Genomic DNA, 21,031 nt, shown 5'->3' on the forward strand with positions numbered 1-21,031 from the left:
TGGTCCCCCAAGCCTGCCAGGACCAATTTCTGAGTGTAGAGCCAGGAGTAACCCCTGAGCGCAGCCAGGTATGACCCCAAAACCAAAATAAATAAATAAATAAATAAATAAATAAATAAAATAATAAGCTAGAATATGCTGTTTTTTTTTGTTGTTTTTTTTTGTGGTTTTTGGATCACACCCAGCAGTGCTCAGGGGTTACTCCTGGCTCCATGCTCAGAAATTGCTCCTGGCAGGCACGGGGGACCATATGGGACGCCGGGATTCGAACCAATGACCTTCTGCATGAAAGGCAAACGCCTTACCTCCATGCTATCTCTCCGGCCCCTAGAATATGCTGTTATCCCAGAAACTTAAGGATATAATATGGGGGAGAACAGAATAGAAAGATGGAATATGGTTAACGTTATCAAAAGCTGTCTTACTTCTTGTAAATATTAAATTCAAAAATAATAAATTGAACTTGCCAATTAAGGATGTATGAGCTTCTAATGCTCCCTTAGATTCTGGCCATGCTAATTTATAAAGTTCCCATCCATATTAGAGAAAATATAATCTACTAACTCCACATTAAATTCATTTTATTAAAATGATGCCAATGAAGGCCAAAGAGATAGCACAACAGGTAGGGTGCCTACCTTGCACCTGGCCAACCCAGGTTCAATCCTGGGTATCCAATATGGTCCCCTGAGCTTGTAATCCCTGAACACAACCTGGACAACTCTGGGGTGTGGCCTTAAATCAAAAAAAATATTATGTCCTATGAAATTATTACTAATTAGCATTTTCTGGTTTGGTCTTTGATTGAAGCCAATAAATCTGCAGATCTCCAGGAGAACTAGGCTTTTGCTATTGAAAGCCACATTCAGAAAAGGCTACAATAGAGTTACAGAAATGAGGCAAAGAGAGAAGTGTAGGTTTCTCTTTCAGAACCATACTGAGGATAGAAAGGCAAAAGAGAGGAGGCAAAGGAAGGGCACCCCGTGCAGTAAGAATTTCTTTATTTAAGAGTGGAGTTTTCTACACAGTTTGAAAGAAAGAGGCAGCAAAATATAAAGACAAATGATCCAAGAGAATAGAAATACTTGATCAAATTTTGCTTGAGGAGATAAGAAGATAGGACAATATTCAAAAAATCTAAGTAAGGTTTTATCTTCTTGAAAATAACTCGTTTTCTTCATCTAAGTGAAAGAAAAGACAAGGATGTGGCTAGCTGTTCAGATCCTACAGTTACTAATAAAATGTTAAAATCAAGCTGTTAAAAAAAATAAAATCACTAACCTTCCCTGCTCTTCTAAAGATCAGAGAATACAAGAAGGGTTTGCTATGGAGATTGCAGCTATTAAAAATTTTGTGTTTTATAAATAATACTCAAGTATCATGATATAGATTGCCATAGATGTCTGTTGAAATTTCCCTCTAGTTCTCTTAAGAGGCAAGGTGAGCAAGTACTATATGGGAGTAAAATGCTTACCTGTGTCAAACTAACTTCTCAAAGGCACCATTTGAATAGTTGATTTACATGGAGAAAATAGGACTTATCTGGAAAGTACATCAAATCTTTAAGGCCACTGGGCAACATTAGTAAATCATTGCTAAAGTACTAACTATTTCTGTAGTGGCTCCAAAGTAAATGCATCCCGCAAAGATGATCTGAGGTGGTCATTTGTCCTCTGTGACTCAGGAACTTATGATTATAAGTGCTCTTCAAGATCTGGGTCACTGGCCCATTTTCCACTTTACAGATAAGGAAACTGAAGTTTTTTCTAGGTCACTTGACCAGTTAATGAGGAGCTTAGATTAGATATTAGCCAAAGTGGTTAGATAATAATTAGCACTGTTGCTCAGTACCAGTAGGACCATCTCAGTAAATCTTTGTTTTTTAAAATGTAATTGTCCACTGTAGAATATTTCTTCTATAATCCCCTGGTGTGTCCAAATTGTCACACCAAGGTTGAATTGAACGGTCTTTTACAACTTGTTAATTTTCATTGCTATTAGTCAATTGTAGAAATAAAATAAAATGAAAACACAAATTAAGAAAGGTAGTAAGACTTTGAAGTATATGTTAGGAGTAGGTCCCAGAATTTGTGTTTACTACACTCATGATTTAAATAAATTAGTCTGTTCCTGAAGTGTGATGTATTACTTAACTAGCTATTGTGTGCTTCAGAACTGAAAACCTCGACAGCCTAATAGAAGGTGCTTATTTCACAAAAGAATAAACCAACCCATAATGGTCCTGTCACATTCTGCCTTCAACTCACAAAATGAGAAGTCCTGGGGCTGGAGAGATAGTATGGAGGTAGGACACTTGCCTTGCATGCAGAAGGACAGTGGTTTGAATCCTGGCATCCCATATGGTCTCCCAAGCCTGCCAGGAGCAATTTCTGATCTGGGAGCCAGGAGTGACCCCTGAGCACTGCCGGTGTGACCCAAAACAAAAACAAATAAACAAAAACAAAATGAGAAGTCCTGGTGAATTTTAAAGCAATGAGGAGAAAGGAGTTAGAAACCACCTACCTTTTCAAAGTGTGGAGGTTATTTCCAAGTGATGATGAAAGACGTAAGTTTTCCCATAACCATTATAACCCAGGTTGATTATTTTAAAAGAACACCAAGTCTTTGCAAAACACATGCAAATGATGAGAACTTAGAACTTCTACTGTTTCAAATAATAATGAAGTAAATGAGATGGGGGTGGGTCAAGTAAAATTAGGTACTGAATGTAATTAAAGTCAGAGAATTTCAGTTTCTTTAATAATTCAAGAGTTTCAAGGACTTTTATGATCAGATGCCCAGTTTTGAGATTTTAGAAAGAGTAAAATAAAAGCGGCAATAAATTGTGCTCTATCAGCATAATTAAAGTTTATTCACTTTTGATGATGAGTTCTAATATATTGTGATTATATTATAAAGTTTACCATAAAAATAGGAATGATTTTGCCTAAATGATAGTGGTTTTGGTTTAGCATGCCAAAAACGAAGATATCTTAGGGTTTGGGGACTGTATACAATGGGACATTTGCTGTGTTTTGTCTTGCATTTGGTGATTAGGGTTAGGCCATACATAAGTGCTAAACCAGTCCATTTTAATCAATCATCAGGCTTCTCTGTTGATACTTTGGCTGAACTTAGTAAATTTCACTAACACAGAAAAGGCAGATTTTAATAAAGGCAGGAGAATTCAAAAAGATTAGTCAGGGCCAGGGAGATATTTCAGAAGATGGAGTGTATAACTGGTAATACACAGGACTTAGACTTCAATTTCAGGGTAGCCTGGTTCCCATAAGAACTGCTGGTACAGGATTCGTGGCCCCTACCACTGCTAGGTTTGAGTAGTACTGCATCACCAAGCCTAAGCACTAAACTCTCCAAACCTCACAAGCCAGGTTATATATCATGGGAGTGGTTCCAGAATCCCCTGAGCATATACTTAGCATGCCTACCTCTTCCCAAAAAGGAAATTTAGTTTTCTTGTCTAAATATCACATGTTCATGCTTATTAATCAAATAAAATTATGTCTTCATTAATTTCTGGGTATTTAATAATTCTGAATATAAATTTTAAATATAAAATTTATTCATAATAATAATCCCTTACACTATTTCATTTAACACATTCTAAGTTTCTTTAATGTGTATGGCTTCACTTGATGTTCACTAATAAATATAGTGTGGACAGAGTGAATGCTGTTGTTCCTGTTAAACAGACTAGCAAGAAGAACCTATAAATTGTCCAGATTTCTCTCCATGAGCAATATAGCTTCTATAACCCAGTTAGCCATCTCTCTGAGTAGAGGAGATATCATTTACTACAACTGAACCTGTAAGGTGTAACTCATTTAATTGAATGTTTGATTTACTTTATTTGTATCCTCAATTTACTAGATTGATCCTCAGTGGTGCAGACTGAACCCAAGGCATCATATATTCGAGACAAGTGCTTGATTCCTAAACTTCATTTATGTACCCTTTAACATGAAGCTTGACTGAAGATTTTCTTACACTTGCCTGATGGGTCCACTCACACAACTGTATGAAAATCAAGCAAGTTATCTTTACCTGGTAATAAAAGTTGAGGGGGTGAAATTTAGGAAAATGCAGATTAAAGTGTGTTCTAAGTTGATGATAGAAATGGAAAAAGGACTCCAATGAATTTGTTCTTTTTAGTTATTTATTTTATTGAATACTAAGTTATCAATGATAAAGAACATTACTTCATAGTCAAAATTACCCAAGCTGCACAGTATGCTTTTGCCAGCTTGGTGTTACTAAATGCTTCCTGATCTACATCAAGGGCCTTTAGACAAATACTCCCAAGAATCTGTATTATTCATATGCCAGGTGTTGTGCTTTTTTCATACCCAATTTGAATATAGTTCATTTTCAAGAGGGTTTTTCTTTCTGTTTCACCAAATGCAGGTGTACAATCATTTTATGATCACTCTCATAATAGGTCATGTAAATTACCTCCCAGGTCCAAGATCAGAAAGAAATAGATCTTCATAAAGACAATAAAAAGACAAATCATATTTGTATTTATTTTAGTCTTCTGAAGAAGTCTTTTTTCTGTTCATAGCAACCTTAAAGTGGCACTAATTGTAGAGAGGGTTTTTAAAAACAAAAATAGACTCAAAATGACTTAAAACAATAAGTAACATAATTACTTTCCTTGCTTTGAGAAAAAGCTGACCACTTTTTTTAAATATTTACTGTAAAAGTGTTGTCTAGGGACTGGAGCAGTGGCACAAGCTATAAGGCATTTGCCTTGCACACACTGGCCTACGACGCACCGCAGTTCTATCCTCTGGTGTCCCATATGGTGCCCCAAGCCAGGAGCGATTTCTGAGCTCATAGCCAGGAGTAACCCCTGAGCGTCACCAGGTGTGGCCCAAAAAAAAAAAAAAAAAGTGTTGTCTAATACTTAAGAAACTTTAGATTCAGATATTCTCAAGCATTACTTTTTCTCCAGTAGTCATGCTATATAAAATGTTTGTGTTCATACCAAGAACACTAGATTGAAATATTCCATTGAAAAAAGATTTCTTTCATCTTTAATTGCATCATATGTATGAACATTAATTAAGCTTTTCTCTTTTTTGGGGGGAGGTCATACCTGGCAGTGCTCAGGGATTACTTCTGGCTCTGTGCTCAGAAATTACACTGGGCAGGCTCAGGGGACCATACAGGATGCCGGGATCAAACCCAGGTTGGCCTCATGCAAGGCAAATGCCCTACCAACTGTGCTATCGCTCCAGCCTCAAAAGTAAAATTTTTAAAAGACTATGAATGTTCATTATAGAAAACATGGACTTGTTAAAATACATAGAATTTAGTATTAAATCTTAGCTTACAAAGTTCTGTCAGTGCCTTGTATATTTTGGAGATTAGCCCCTTATCTGATGGGTATTGGGTGAATAGTTTCTCCCACTCAGTGGGTGGCTCTTGTATCCTGGGCACTATTTCCTTTGAGGTGCAGAAGCTTCTCAGCTTAATATATTCCCATCTGTTAATCTCTGCTTTCACTTGCTTGGAGAGTGCAGTTTCCTCCTTGAAGGTGCCTGTAATGTCCTGTAGTGTTTTGCCTATGTGCTGTTCTATATATCTTATGGTTTTGGGGCTGATATCGAGGTCTTTAATCCATTTGGATTTTACCTTTGTACATGATGTTAGCTGGGGGTCTAAGTTTAATTTTTTGCAAGTGGCTATCCAATTGTGCCAACACCACTTGTTGAAGAGGCTTTCCCTGCTCCATTTAGGATTTCCTGCTCCTTTATCAAAAATTAGATGGTTGTATCTCTGGGGAACATTTTCTGAGTATTCAAGCCTATTCCACTGATCTGAGGACCTATCCTTATTCCAATACCATGCTGTTTTGATAACTGTTGCTTTGTAGTACAGTTTAAAGTTGGGAAAAGTAATTCCTCCCATATTCTTTTTCCCAATGATTGCTTTAGCTATTCGAGGGTGTTTATTGTTCCAAATGAATTTCAAAAGTGTCTGATCCACTTCTTTGAAGAATGTCATGGGTATCTTTAGAGGGATGGCATTAAATCTGTATAATGCCTTGGGGAGTATTGACATTTTGATGATGTTAATCCTGCCAATCCATGAGCAGGGTATGTGTTTCCATTTCCGTGTGTCCTCTCTTATTTCTTGGAGCAGAGTTTTATAGTTTTCTTTGTATAGGTCCTTCACATATTTAGTCAAGTTGATTCCAAGATATTTGAGTTTGTGTGGTACTATTGTGAATGGGGTTGTTTTCTTAATGTCCATTTCTTCTTTATTACTGTTGGTGTATAGAAAGGCCATTGATTTTTGTGTGTTAATTTTGTAGCCTGCCACCTTGCTATATGAGTCTATTGTTTCTAGAAGCTTTTTGATAGAGTCTTTAGGGTTTTCTAAGTAGAGTATCATGTCATCTGCAAACAGTGAGAGCTTGACTTCTTCCTTTCCTATCTGGATTCCCTTGATATCCTTTTCTTGCCTAATCGCTATAGCAAGTACTTCCAGTGCTATGTTGAATAGGAGTGGTGAGAGAGGACAGCCTTGTCTTGTGCCAGAATTTAGAGGGAAGGCTTTCAGTTTTTCTCCATTGAGGATAATATTTGCCACTGGCTTGTGGTAGAAGAAAAAAACATCTAACCCCATCAAAAAATGGGGAGAAGAAATGAACAGACACTTTGACAAAGAAGAAATACGCATGGCCAAAAGACACATGAAAAAATGTTCCACATCACTAATCATCAGGGAGATGCAAATCAAAACAACGATGAGATACCACCTCACACCCCAGAGAATGGCACACATCACAAAGAATGAGAATAAACAGTGTTGGCGGGGATGTGGAGAGAAAGGAACTCTTATCCACTGCTGGTGGGAATGCTGTCTAGTTCAACCTTTATGGAAAGCGATATGGAGATTCCTCCAAAAACTGGAAATCGAGCTCCCATACGATCCAGCTATACCACTCCTAGGAATATACCCTAGGAACACAAAAATACAATACAAAAACCCCTTCCTTACACCTATATTCATTGCAGCTCTATTTACCATAGCAAGACTCTGGAAACAACCAAGATGCCCTTCAACAGACGAATGGCTAAAGAAACTGTGGTACATATACACAATGGAATATTATGCAGCTGTCAGGAGAGATGAAGTCATGAAATTTTCCTATACATGGATGTACATGGAATCTATTATGCTGAGTGAAATAAGTCAGAGAGAGAGAGAAAAACGCAGAATGGTCTCACTCATCTATGGGTTTTAAGAAAAATGAAAGACACCCTTGTAATAATAATTTTCAGACACAAAAGAGAAAAGAGCTGGAAGTTCCAGCTCACCTCAGGAAGCTCACCACAAAGAGTGATGAGTTTAGTTAGAGAAATAACTACATTTTGAACTGTCCTAATATTGAGAATGTATGAGGGAAATGTAGAGCCTGTTTAGGGTACAGGCGGGGGTTGGGTGGGGAGGAGGGTGATTTGGGACTTGGGTGATGGGAATGTTGCACTGGTGATGGGTGGTGTTCCTTTTATGACTGAAACCCAAACACAATCATGTATGTAATCAAGGTGTTTAAATAAAAAAAAAATTAAAAAAAAAAAAAAATCTTAGCTTACTATTATTATGCCCAGAAGTCTAAGGATGTATAAAAATTGAATACTTATTAGTCCACTAATTTTCAGGACATATACAGAGTGGACATTTACATTGTTTGTACTTTATTTTAATATGAGTATGTTAATAAGAAGCTGATCCTTTCTTATGGTTATATATATATATATATATATATATATATAAATTTTTGTGTTTTGTAAGTATCACCCTGTAAATTACACAAACATTTGTCTACAGTTATTTATTAATGAATAAATATTTTGGAAGGGGTCATACCCGGCGGTGCTCAGGGGTTACTCCTGGCTGCCCTCTTAAGAATCACTCCTGGCAGGTTCGGGGGACCATATGGGATGCCAGGATTGGAACCACCTTCCATCCTGGTCCATCCTTGTACATGGCAAATGCCCTATCACTGTGCTATCTCTGTGACCCCCATGAATAAATATTTTCATTTAAAAAATTGAATACTTATCTCTGAAAATCAGGATCCCCAAATAATAATTTATTCTATATCCCTTTTGTAAATAGCAAATGTTCTATCATATAGTCTATATTTCAAGTATATGGATCACTAAAATAACAGTAATGATTCATATTTTATTTATCAAAAATGATCTTGAATTTATCATTTAATAAATATGAACAGAACTAAAACATTTGTTGATATAAAATACTGCTTTAAAATGTTTTAAATCATCAGATAAAAATAAAAAATATTTTCTCCAAATTACTTTCATTCTTAACCAGGGCAGGGGAAGGAAACACAAGTGATGAAGTTCAGGGATTACTCCAGTTCCTGCCATCAAGAATTACTCCTGGCAGTGCTCAGGGAACAAATCGGTGTTGGCTGCATGCAAGGCAGGCACCATACCTGCTGTCTGACTTCTTCCATTCTTATGATTTAAAAGCATTAGTCATTATAGTGAACACACACACGCACACACACACACACACACACACATACACAAATATTCTGGGTTTCCTGCCTGTCTATCTTTCAAACTTAGTTTGCAGATCAAGTTTTTTGGTTTTTGGGTCACACCCAACAGCGCTCAGGGGTTACTTCTGGCTCTGCACTCAGGAATCACTCCTGGTAGGCACAGGGGACCATATGGGATGCTGAGATTCGAATCACCATTAGTCCTGGGTCAGCTGCTTGCAAGGCAAACGCCTTACCGCTGTGCTATCTATCCAGTCCCCTGCAGATCAAGTTTTATAATCACAGTTTGGATCACAGAATTTAATGTTTATATTCTGAAGAAAAAGGAATGTTATAATTGGTGTCCTTTTGATTCTAAAAGCATGCTAGAATCTGGTTAGGTGTTTGCAATAATTAATAAGATCATAAAAGAATGTATACATACATGTTGGCTAAGCTCAGCCATTTTCCTCTTGCCATTCACTAGAGGTAAGTGGGTCATCATCCTCTGGATGCAGAGTGGGACACCTGGGACAAGTGAACTCATTTCAATTTCAATTTCATGCAGACTTGAGTGCATTCTAGCTAGTCTCAGTGTTCTTTGCATAAAAATATAATTTATGCAATAAACAAGGGCAGTTTTTTCAAGTTCTTTCCTTTTTATATGGACCATTCTTAGAAGTGCTCAGTGCTTACCCTTGTCTCTATACTCAGAGATTATTCCTGGAAAGGTTTGGGAATCAAATGCAATGTCAGGGATTAAGCCAGGATTGCCTGTGTGCAAGGCAAACACCCTACCTGCTATTCTAGCCCTTTTCCAAATTCTTCATTGTAAATATAACTTCTGGTTGGTTCTGTTTTACTCATTGCTGATAGAGCCTTAAAAGAATTAAGAATTGTTACTAAGTATTTGTCATCATAAGAAAATGCAGTCAGGGGCCAGAGTGGTGGCACAAGTGGTAGGGTGTTTGCCTTGCATGCGCTAACTAAAACAAACTGCGGTTTGATCCCCTAGCATCCCATATGATCTCCCAAGCCAGGAGTGATTTTTGAGCACATAGCCAAAAGTAAGCCCTGAGCATGGCCCAAAAAACAAAAAACAAACAAACAAAAAAATGTAGTCAGAGTATGAAAATAAATTATCTCAGAGCTGGAGATAAGATGCTTGCCTTCCATGTAGTTGGCCCATCTTTGAACCTATAAACAAAGCCAGGAATAAGCCCTGAACACACTAAGGTGTGACCGCCAAATAAAAAACTTATCTATACCTGTTTTATTCCCATTTTGTTTCTTAAGAACCTATCAATCATCTTCCCTCACTCAACCTTGGTTGGCTTCAAGTTCCTGTTCTCTTTTGTACATTGGGCTTGTTTCATATCCAACTGAGATTATCATTTCTTTTCATCTGAAGACTATTGGTGCTAAATAAATGGTGTGATTTATAGTAACAATGGTGATGATAATTAATCGTAAAATACATAACTAATCTCAGTGAAGTCTGTTATATTAAGGCTTTGGAGCACATGGTGATTTAACAGTGATAATGACAGAAAAGGAGGTGATAAATTATTATGCAGGTTGTTGAGGCTATAATTGTCTCCAAAAGGACACTTTATGGCAGAGCAATCCCATTTAAACAAATATTCAAGTGGCGTGATGGACATACAAGACTGATTCTGTACAATTTTTAAAGTCACCTGCTCCATAAAATAAATGGACAGGGAACAACTTGACAAACACTCCTGAGGTCAAGGGTCAAAGGAGGTAAGAATTAAGATTGTGTTTGCTCTTTCTTGAATGCTGCATTGTTCCAGGACGTGTAAGCATAACTTTAGAGACTCCACCAATCTAAACACAAAACTACCTAGTTATGAGACTGTGTTTACACAGTTCAGATCAAAAGCACAGACACTCATTTGGGTTCATTTGCATTTGCTGCCAAAAATGTTCTGATTATTCTTTTGAAAAGTAGCAATAATTCATATTTTGATGTCATTTGCTCTCAAGGTTAATTTATATTTACATATTTTTGCAAGCCTCATATTCTTTACCATGTTGCCAGCACTTTCTTTTCTTTCAAGTAGCATTGTTCTTTTCTAAGGAACTGATTGTATGGCAGATCCTAGGATCATTGCAGGGAGCATAGATGAAAAGCCTGTTATTCCAAAGGATTAAATTACAATTCTTAGTGAACCATTGCCAAGCTATTTTTTTAAACCCAGAAAGGATTGGAAATAGGAAATGTTATGCCTTGAAAGGGGGTGGAAGCAGTTGAGTGGATGAAGAAGAATAACCAAGTAAGGGTTATTAAATTCCTTCCAGTAAAGCCAAGAAGCAAATAAAACATGCAAAAATATATAAGATATCCAAGAGTTGGGAATAATGAAAAATTAATTTGTAAGAAATCATTGTATCATTTTTATTTAATCACAAAAATAAATAAGAAAAATTTAATATATGTGTCTTATGCACATGGATACACCAAAACAATGAAAATCTCTATTTTACTTCAGTATCTCCAGGATTCAAGGGATATGAGGACAGAGGATCTAAGATTTGCAAATCTCTGATAGTTTTCTTGTCAGATCTCTTGGGAAAAATTATAAAATGCAGAAAGCATAAGGGAAAACATAAAGAGCTGAAGTCTCTTTTCAGAGCTCTTGGAGCAGGATAAAGGAGCACTTTCTCCAAAATCTGACCTCCTGAAAACAAAAAAAAAAAATCAATTCTTTTTAAAACTCCAAGCCTTAGTAAAGTATCGTATAACTTGAGAGTGGGATGGATGAATAAATTTGGAAAAGAAAGCAACACAGAAATGCTTTTGAAATTCAATTCTGAAACATGTCAATGCATTGGAGGATGATAATGTATTTAGGTGCCCAATGGCCTGGAGAAACCAAAAGAGAAAAGAAACTGAAAATTTTAGCTGTGTTCTGTCATTGCAACAGGGACTCTCTAGGATATAATTTTGTTTTCTGATCATCAGTAGCAAAACCACATGCAAATGCTTTTATAAAAAGATTTAAAAATCAGCACTGAAATTTTCCCATGTTTCAAGTACACTTCTAGAATAAGTATAGGTGCTTGGGATAAAAATGATGGCTGTGGGCCGGAGTGATAGTACAGCTGTAGTGCGTTTGCCTTGCAAATGGCTTATCCAGGAGAAACATTGGTTCGGAGTCCCATATGGTCCCCCAAGCCAGGAGCAATTTCTGAGCACATAGCCAGAAGTAATCCCTGAGTGTCACAGGGTGTGCCTCCCCAAAACAAACAAACAAACAAACAAACAACAACCAAAAAAACCATGATATCTGAGATGCAATTTCTACTCTAAGAATGTACAAAATCGTGAAACACACAAACAAACAAAAGAGACAAAGATGATACCAGTTAAGAAATGAGGAGCTGGAGAGATAGCATAGAGGTAAGGCATTTGCCTTGTATGCAGAAGGACGGTGGTTTGCATCCGGCATCCCATATGGTCCCCCGAGCCTGCCAGGAGCAATTTCTGAGCATAGAGCCAGGAGTAACCCCTGAGCACCGCTGGGTGTGAACCCCCCCCCCAAAAAAAAAAACAATTCAATTGTTACAAATAAATGTAGTATAAAAGAGATGAAGAGATGCAAATTGCTTGCCAGGAGATATCAGAAACACTTTGAAAAGTGAAGGTAAGGTTTGAGTTGTATAAAGTTCTTATCCTAGGGGCCGGGTAGGTGGCGCTGGAGGTAAGGTGTCTGCCTTGCAAGCGCTAGCCAAGGAAGGAACGCGGTTCGATCCCCCGGCGTCCCATATGGTCCCCCCAAGCCAGGGGCGATTTCTGAGCACATAGCCAGGAGTAACCCCTGCGCGTCAAACGGGTGTGGCCCAAAAACCAAAAAAAAAAAAAAAAAAAAAGTTCTTATCCTAAAAATGTATGCAAAACATGAGGTATGTGTTCAGGACATGAGAGTTGGGGGGGAAGTGATGGATGGGATTTGAAGACCCTGAAATTAGATTGTGAGGGACCACCGAGACTGATGATTATGTTGACCTTCATCAATAAGGACGGAGAGCAGCCTACATCCAAACAGGGTTCTAGGGATTAAATGTATATCTCATCAAGAAAGTCCTAGTGGAGAGAGGCAGAGTAAAGTTCATGTTTGCAGATAGCAGTTTGAATAACATACCATGGGGAAGAGGGACAGGAAATGAATTTGGAGATGGTATAAAGGAAACTGAGCTTTTAAAACAGAGATGACATTAACTGACAAAACAGTGCATGGGGGAAGAACAATAGTATGGTGGATAGGATATTTGCCTTGCACACTGCTGGCCTGGGTTCAGTCTCTCACATCACATATGCCCCCCTGGCCCACATCAGGAGTGATCTCTGAGTTCAGAGCCAGAAGTGAATCTGGTAAAAGCTCAAAACAAAATACAAAAAAAAAAAAAAAAAAAAAAAAGCCTGCTAAAGGATCTCTGTGGTGGAGAATGGAGAAGGTTGCTTCTGATACGGTACACAAGACCACAATTCAGAGGGATCTAGTCAGAACCATGTCTCACCTCCCTCCCTACCTGACCCAGAAGAGGACTTTAGAAGAGTCAAAAGAGCAGAAAATATTCTACTAGAATTTCACTTGATTTTTTTTGGGGGGAGGGCACACCTGGCAGCGCTCAGGGATTACGCCTAGATATGTGCTCAGAAGTCACTCCTGGCAGGCTTGGGGGACCATATGGGATACTGAGGCTCAAACCTGGGGTGGCCATGTTCAAGGCAAATGCCTTGTACTATCTCTCCAGCCCCTGGTTTTTAATTATTATAAAACAAATTTTTACAGATACAATACAGATTGTATTCATTGTAAACAGACACAATCTGGTATGTAAAATACTTGAAAGTATTAGAGTAGATGCTTGTCTTACCAGCTTAACTCTGTTGGTGCTATACTCAAAACTAATGAAGTTCCCTTTCTCATTATTTAAGAGTGAAATCATATACTGAGGTTAAAAGCCTAAGTTGTTTTTAAAAGTTATTTTATAATTTTTAAAAGCTTGTCTCTCTTGCCAAGAAAATATCAATACTGAGCTGAAGTGATATAGAACAGTGGGTAGGTGCTTACTTTGCACACAGCTAACCCAAGTTGCCCAATATTCCATAGAGTTCCACCAGGAGAGACCCTGAATGTAGAGCCAGGAGTAGGAGTAAGCCCTAAGCATTGACGAGTGTGGCCCAGAGAAACACCCCTCAAAACAATGAAAATATCAACTTTTGCAACGAAGAAAATGATGCTGGAAATAAATGAGCTATGGGTAGCCTAAAAAAATGAGTTATAATTTAAGCCACTCATTTAAATTTTCTTGTCCTCAGAATACCCTTAGTTTTCACTGGATGTAAATAAATGTAGTAAATTTGAACAAAAGAAATGGTCACTAAAATACTATTTGTTTTTAGTTATATTAAGATCTCTTCTGAGGGGCCAGAGCAATAGCACAGCAGGGAGGCCTTTGATCATGGGCATCCCATATGGTCCCCAAACCCTGTCATGAGCGATTTCTTCTGTTTGTTTGTTTTTTTTGTCTTTTTGGGGGGATTGTTTGTTGTTTTTTTGTATTTTGGGGGCCACATTCAGCAGTACTCAAGTGCTCTGCACTCAGAAATTGCTCCTGGCTCAGGGGAACATAAAGAATGCTGGGGATTGAACCCGAATCCATCCTAGATGAGCCACATGCAAGGCAAATGCCCTACTGCTGTGCTACCACTCTGACCAGAAGGAGTGATTTCTGAGTACAGAGCTAGAAAAAAACTCTGAGTGCCAACAGGTGTGGCCCAAAAGCCAAAAAAAAAAAAAAAAAAAAAACCAACAACAACAACAACAACAACAAATCTTCTGAAAGAGATTCTTCTAAATTAAGTGGGTTTTTTTTTTGTTTTTTTTTGTTTTTTTTTTTTTTTTTAATAAATAATGTAAAGTGAGAGGCCAGAGAGATAGTGAAGTTAGGGCATTTGCCTTACTCATGGCTCTCAGGGTTCAATCCCCAGCATCCTGTATGTTTCCTTGAGCACCATTAAAAGTTGATTCCTGGGGCCGAAGAGATAGCATGGAGGTAAGGTGTTTACCTTTCATGCAGAAGGTCATTGGTTCAAATACCGGCATCCTATATGGTCCCCTGTGCCTGCCAGGAGCGATTTCTGAGCGTGGAGCCAGGAGTAACCCCCGAGTGCTCCCAGGTGTGACCCCAAAACCAAAAAAAAAAAAAGTTGATTCCTGAATGGTAAGAAGTAATCCCTGAGCACCATCAGATGTGGCCCAAAAATCAAACAAACAAAAATGTAAAGTGTACAATGCTACATCTGTTTCTATGGATAGACTTTTCATTTTTGAAATTGAAGTCAATATATTTACAACTTGCTAAACATTTAAATTTTGGAACTATTCTTTTACTCTTTACATATTTTTCTCCCTTCTTGCTCTGAGTTTGGTATTTGTGTAAGAAAATAAAAGGAACAATCAGATTTGGGAGGAAAATAATCAACTAAAAGGTGTCTTTTCTGTTTTTCATTTTCCTTCATTACAACATCAAAATATAAGAATGATTCAACTGTTTTAAAGTCTAGGTTTTGAAAACACCTGTTTACCATTGTGCGTATATGTAATTTTTTCATAGAATAATAGCAATTACTCTGTCATTTTCACACTTTCACTGTAAAAATATTGGCCTGAGCACATCTTGGGAAAATATATAAAAGTATTAGAGGTAGTAATTAAGATTTTCAAGCAAGAAAATGTGCATTAATGCAATTTATACTTACTTTACTTATACAATTTATATATACAACAATCAACTTTTCATCATATGTAACTTTTTAATCTGTTATTTGAACTTCATAACAACTTGATTAGGTCTCAAGCACTAATCAGGCCTCTCACAGGTACTATGAAAGGCTCAAACATCTTGCATCCATCATGAAGAAGGAGTAGGACTGTAATGACTAATCACATTAGCATAATTTAAAAATGCAGAGCATGAATAGCTTTCCCTCTCAAGATTTGTAGTAAAAACATATGCACAATATAAGACTACAGTGATACATTACACTGTGGTTTGTTTATATTATAACATATTTATGTACTCGGATGAATGAAACTATTATTTTTTATAAAACTAAATTACATGAATTTAGGACATGTATACATATATACATATATTGTGTACTTTAAAGAAGAAAATCAATTATTCTTGTTTCCTTTTAGGGCACAACAAAATCCAGTCACACTACAGATCTTTTTAGTGATAGACGTTTTGCACTGCCCACTATGTGTGGGGTTACTGGGACTGATCTGATTCTATCTCACTCAGCATACACCTTGTTACTCATTGGTTGGAAACATCTTTGAATGTAACGCCTTGGGTTGGTGTTGAGTCCACCTGATCCCACCTCCAGATGTGGTCATTTCCCTCAGATTGGGAGGAAATCACCCTCTTGGTTTACTGACCTCCATGGGGTTGGCTGCTTCTTAGGAACAAAGGGCAAACATAGGGGAACTTCTGAAATCCCGTTTCTCCCTCCATACGTGTGCAAATAAATTATTCTCCAGACTGCCATTCACTTCCATACCTTGCATTCTAGTGTTTGAACCTGAGGACTTTATTCAATATCTATGTATCCATTTCTGACCATAAAGCCAGACGAGTTGCATATAGAACTCAACTCATTACTGTGTAAAATTAATGGAAATTTCTGTTCTTGGGGGAAATCCATATTTTAGAAATATATTATATTTATATAAATTGCTACCCAAGTAAATATAAAGTCCTTCGAAGGACGTTAGATTGCCTGCTTTAGAACCAGTCTACTAATTCTTAGTAAAACAAGGTGCCTGAATTTCAAATAGTAAAAATGACATATAGTCCTTTCCTTCAAAGGGCTCCCATCTATTGAGGAAAGCAGAAGATAAACATTTAAATAACACTAGCAAGAAACATGTTATGGGGGGGGGGGAACGAACACACAAGGTATCTTGAAGGATGTAATGAAATGTAATAAAACTGAGACGATAAATGGAAAGTAGCAGAAATTCACTTGATAAAGTACATAAGAGTGCCAACCCTCTTATCCAAGGTTAAGGGACTGAAAAAAGTTCATTATCAGGTAAGTATTATTAAATAAATGTTGATTGTCCCCAACTGACCCACAGATTAAATGGAAGAAGTTAAAGTTTTAACAGATGAAACTTAAATATCTTTAGTTTCCTTCATACCACCTCCAAAATATCTATAGTATTTACCTCCTTCAGATCTGTTTGTGTAGATACTTAGGGAAAAGGGAATATGTCTATTAATATTTAAAACCAAAATGTGTCTGCCCTCAAAGCTTGTGTTTCTGTAAGGGACATATTAAAAATAACATAATGCTCAAGTATAGTCAATAGAGTAAAACAGTGCTAAAAGAGTCATAGGGAAAAAAAACTACTATAGATGTGACATATTTAAAGAGGTGAGAGTTGAAGAATCAGAAGGGATCAGATCAAAAAAGAAATGGTAAACTTCATTACCGGGTTGGAGTTTATTAACAAATTTCCATGCTTTAAGGTTTTAACCATGGGTGATACACAATCAACATGCAATTCACACAAATCATCCTAGCAGTCATTCAAAATTTACTAAACAAAATGTATTCCGGTGATGAATTAGACAGGAATTATAGAGGTCACCTGGATGGTCTTTTCTTGTCATCAGCATGAAGATTGCTTCCCTAACCCTAGAAACGTTAGGTATTAGGAAGGGATAAAAGTGATTGCCAGGGACCAGAGATAGTACAGTGGGTAATGTTTTTGTCCTGATGAAGCTGACTTAGGTGTAATCCTTGGCATCCCATAGGGTCTTCCAAGCTCAGTTTGGAGGAATTTCTGCCAGGAGTAATCCCTAAGCATTGTCAGGTGTGGCCTCCAAGCAAACAATGTTTACCTGGAACTACAGGCCTCAACTAGGACAGGCAGGATGGACAAGGGAATTTCAGAGGTGGGAGCAGCGACTGGGGCTTAGATTGGCTATTTTTTGCAACTAGAATAAATTTCAGTCCTTTAGAAATAGAGGTGTACCAACTTGAGAATTATATAGAGGCAGAAAAAGATACAGGAAATGATTAAGAAACAGAATTCTTTTAGTAATACATAAGGTGATCAAGAGGGAGGAGTTAGTTAATAAGTTCTAGTTTCTGCTTGGGAAATCAGGTAAGCTCATTTATTTATTCAATCATATTCAGAACTTTACATTTAATTAAATGACAAGTGGGGAATGAATAGATGAGGAAGAAACTGGAAAGAATTGGGCAAAGGAAACAAAAATGAAAGTTTTACAATAAAGGTGTCATTTAAAGATACAGAATGGATAATATCCTTAAGAACAAAGAAAAAGAAGCAATAGAACTCAGATGGAACCCTAAGCAATTTCAAGTTTTAAAATTTGTGAAAAAGAAAGGAGCCTCTGATTACCAAGAAGGAAGTTTTGGAAGCTGACTAGAGAGTTTTCTAGAAGAAAGGAGTGATTGACTGTGATGAAAGCTAAGACTGAGTAAGAAAGAGAGCCCTGGAATCTCTAAGGGATTTAGAAACAAGACTGTGGGTGACCTTGATAAGGCCAACATCACAGGGTAATGAGATTATCTAACATGGAAGGAAAATAAGAACTGGGAAGTACCTGGTGAGTATAAATCAGCTCATCTTTGCAATGATCACTGTGGATCTTTCTTCCCCTACCCCTTCAACCTTTTTTTAGACTTAAGCAAGTCTAATTAAGCAAGTTTAATTGAGACCTAAGTTTAATTAGTAGTAAGTGAACCAGTATGGTATTTATATAGATTCCAGGGGATAACAAAATAGGATTCTCTGATCACTTTTTAAATAAACTAAATAAACTTTTTAAATAAACAGCCAGTCCCACTGTATTGCTTATGACTGTTATTATACTATAACAACCGAGTTTGGCAGTTATAACAAATCCTATGTCTCACAAAACCAAAAAGTATTTCTTCTCTGAATCCTTATAGAAAAGGTTTACAGGCTGATGGATTAAGGAAAATATGACCTAGATCATTTCATTTCTTCAGGAACAATTAGACACACATACATGCAAGTTTAGCACCAAAATAAAACAAAGAAACAAAGACAAGAATTTATCTCCCACGACTTCCCAGTACTGCCTGGCATAGTTCCTATTTTTTTTTCAGGCCACACCCGTTTGATGCTCAGGTGTTACTCCTGGCTAAGTGCTCAGAAATTGCCCCTGGCTTGGGGGGACCATATGGGATGCCGGGGGATCGAACCGCGGTCGCAGTCCTTCCTTGGCTAGCGCTTGCAAGGCAGACACCTTACCTCTAGCACCACCTCACCAGCCCCCATAGTTCCTATTTTTTAAAAGACTTAGCTATTACTCTTCTTGTGGTGCATATATCTGGTGAAATATGTATCAACATAAATAAGCACATTTTATTCTCTGCTATACAATTATTACTGGTGCTAAACCTTACATGTCCAATAAACATTGGTTGAAACAAGAAAGCAAAGAAGCCAGGTGCTGTACTCAAAACTTGCTTCAGGAAAGTTATAAAAGTTGTTTGTTAAGATATGGGTAGTTAGAAGTATCTCTGAATAAATGGACTTATATGTCAATATGCCAGTAAATTTAGTAAAAGCTAGCATAATTTACATTCCTCTAGAATTGATCTGTGATATGAGGAAGATGTGCTCAGGAGATACAGCTAGTATTCCTGATGTGAAAACAATATTAGAAAGTGGCGGCCCGGAGAGATAGCACAGCGGCGTTTGCCTTGCAAGCAGCCGATCCAGGACCAAAGGTGGTTGGTTTGAATCCCGGTGTCCCATATGGTCCCCCGTGCCTGCCAGGAGCTATTTCTGAGCAGACAGCCAGGAGTAACTCCCGAGCACCGCCGGGTGTGGCCCAAAAACCAAAAAAAAAAAAAAAAAAAAAAAGAAAAGAAAGTGGCTATATGTCATTTGGCAGGAGGAAAGGGAAGTTCAAAGTTCTTTGTCACAGTAAAACAGAGAAATGAGATGAATTTATGAATAGTTCAAGCTAGATTATCCCTCAAGAATTAGTCTGTATTGGAGCTTGAGTTAGAGCACTTGTCTTGCATGGGGCTTCTCCGAGCTCAATCCCAGCATCTCACATGGTTGCATAAACCTGCCTGGAGTGATTCCTGAGTGCAGATCCAGGCATAATCTTTGTGCATTGCCAGCTGTGGCCCATACACAAAACAAATAAACAAAAAGATTTCATCTTTCAAATAGCAAATGAAAAATAAAGCCACATTTTCTCACTCAATTATGGAATATAAGTAAGATAAAAGATAGCATGGTAATAATGCCCAGAGACAATAGAAATGAGGATCAAGAACACCAGTCCATGTTAGGAAGCTTGCCACAAAGAGTGGTGAACGGTGACAATGAAGTTGGAAATGATAGTTGGAACTGATCACACTGGACAAAAACTGGGTGCTGAAAGGGGATAAAGTGATATGCATGACACCCTTTCATTAGCAATAGTGCAAACCACGGTGTCAAAAAAGAAAGAGAGCTAGAGTGGGTGTGGGGTGTGTGTAAAATGCTAGCTCGACAGGCAGGCAGGGGTGAATGGAAGAAAAACCAGGGACATTGGTAGCAAGAAATGTGTCCTGGTGATGGGTAGTATAGTATACATGATATAACTGAAACTCAATCATGAATAATTTTGTTACCACAGTGCTTAATTAATATTATAAGATATATTTTATACCATTAAATTGTGTAAAAATTTAACTGTAACACAAAAAGTAATATTTTCCACATTTTGTTTAAATGAAAATAGACAACAATTGATTGATCTTTCTATATCAGCAAGGCTGTGAATGCTGGATACTGCTTCTGATTAACTCCCACTTATTAATAAAAGACAAATTTCTTTAAAAGAAAAGGAGAACACATAGGAAACGAGGACAGAGTCTGAGCGTAAAACTCCATATTCTTTTCCACCACTTTTGTAGCTACATCATTCATGTTTTACAGAGTTTTGTATTTTTTTTAAAACAGCTGTGTCATATTTCTATTATTTATGCAATATTTAACAAAATCACATTGTTTAAGCAAAATACAACTGTCACAAACAGATGTAGGAAAAACACCTGCTTTTTAGGGAACACAATTGCTATTAGAGACTAACCCATTAATTTTGTTCTGCATGGGGTAGATTTAGGACACAAAAGGGACAGTGATTCTGCAGAGTTTAGAAACAGAAAGGCAAGTTTAATGTTTATCCATGAGGGTGATACAAGCATGTTAGCAGGCCCCAGCTGGTGCTCCTTGAGTCACTGTCAAGTTGCCAGCATGACTAGGTCCCCAGATTATTGACTCAGGACAGCTGTCCCAAGTCATCACACTTGAGGGACCATGGAAACATTGTGGATCAGGGAGCACACTTGAAGAACTTGTTTTAGCATCTTCTGGAATGTAT

This window comes from Suncus etruscus, chromosome 1 (assembly GCF_024139225.1).
Source record: "Suncus etruscus isolate mSunEtr1 chromosome 1, mSunEtr1.pri.cur, whole genome shotgun sequence".
Classification (NCBI taxonomy): domain Eukaryota; kingdom Metazoa; phylum Chordata; class Mammalia; order Eulipotyphla; family Soricidae; genus Suncus; species Suncus etruscus.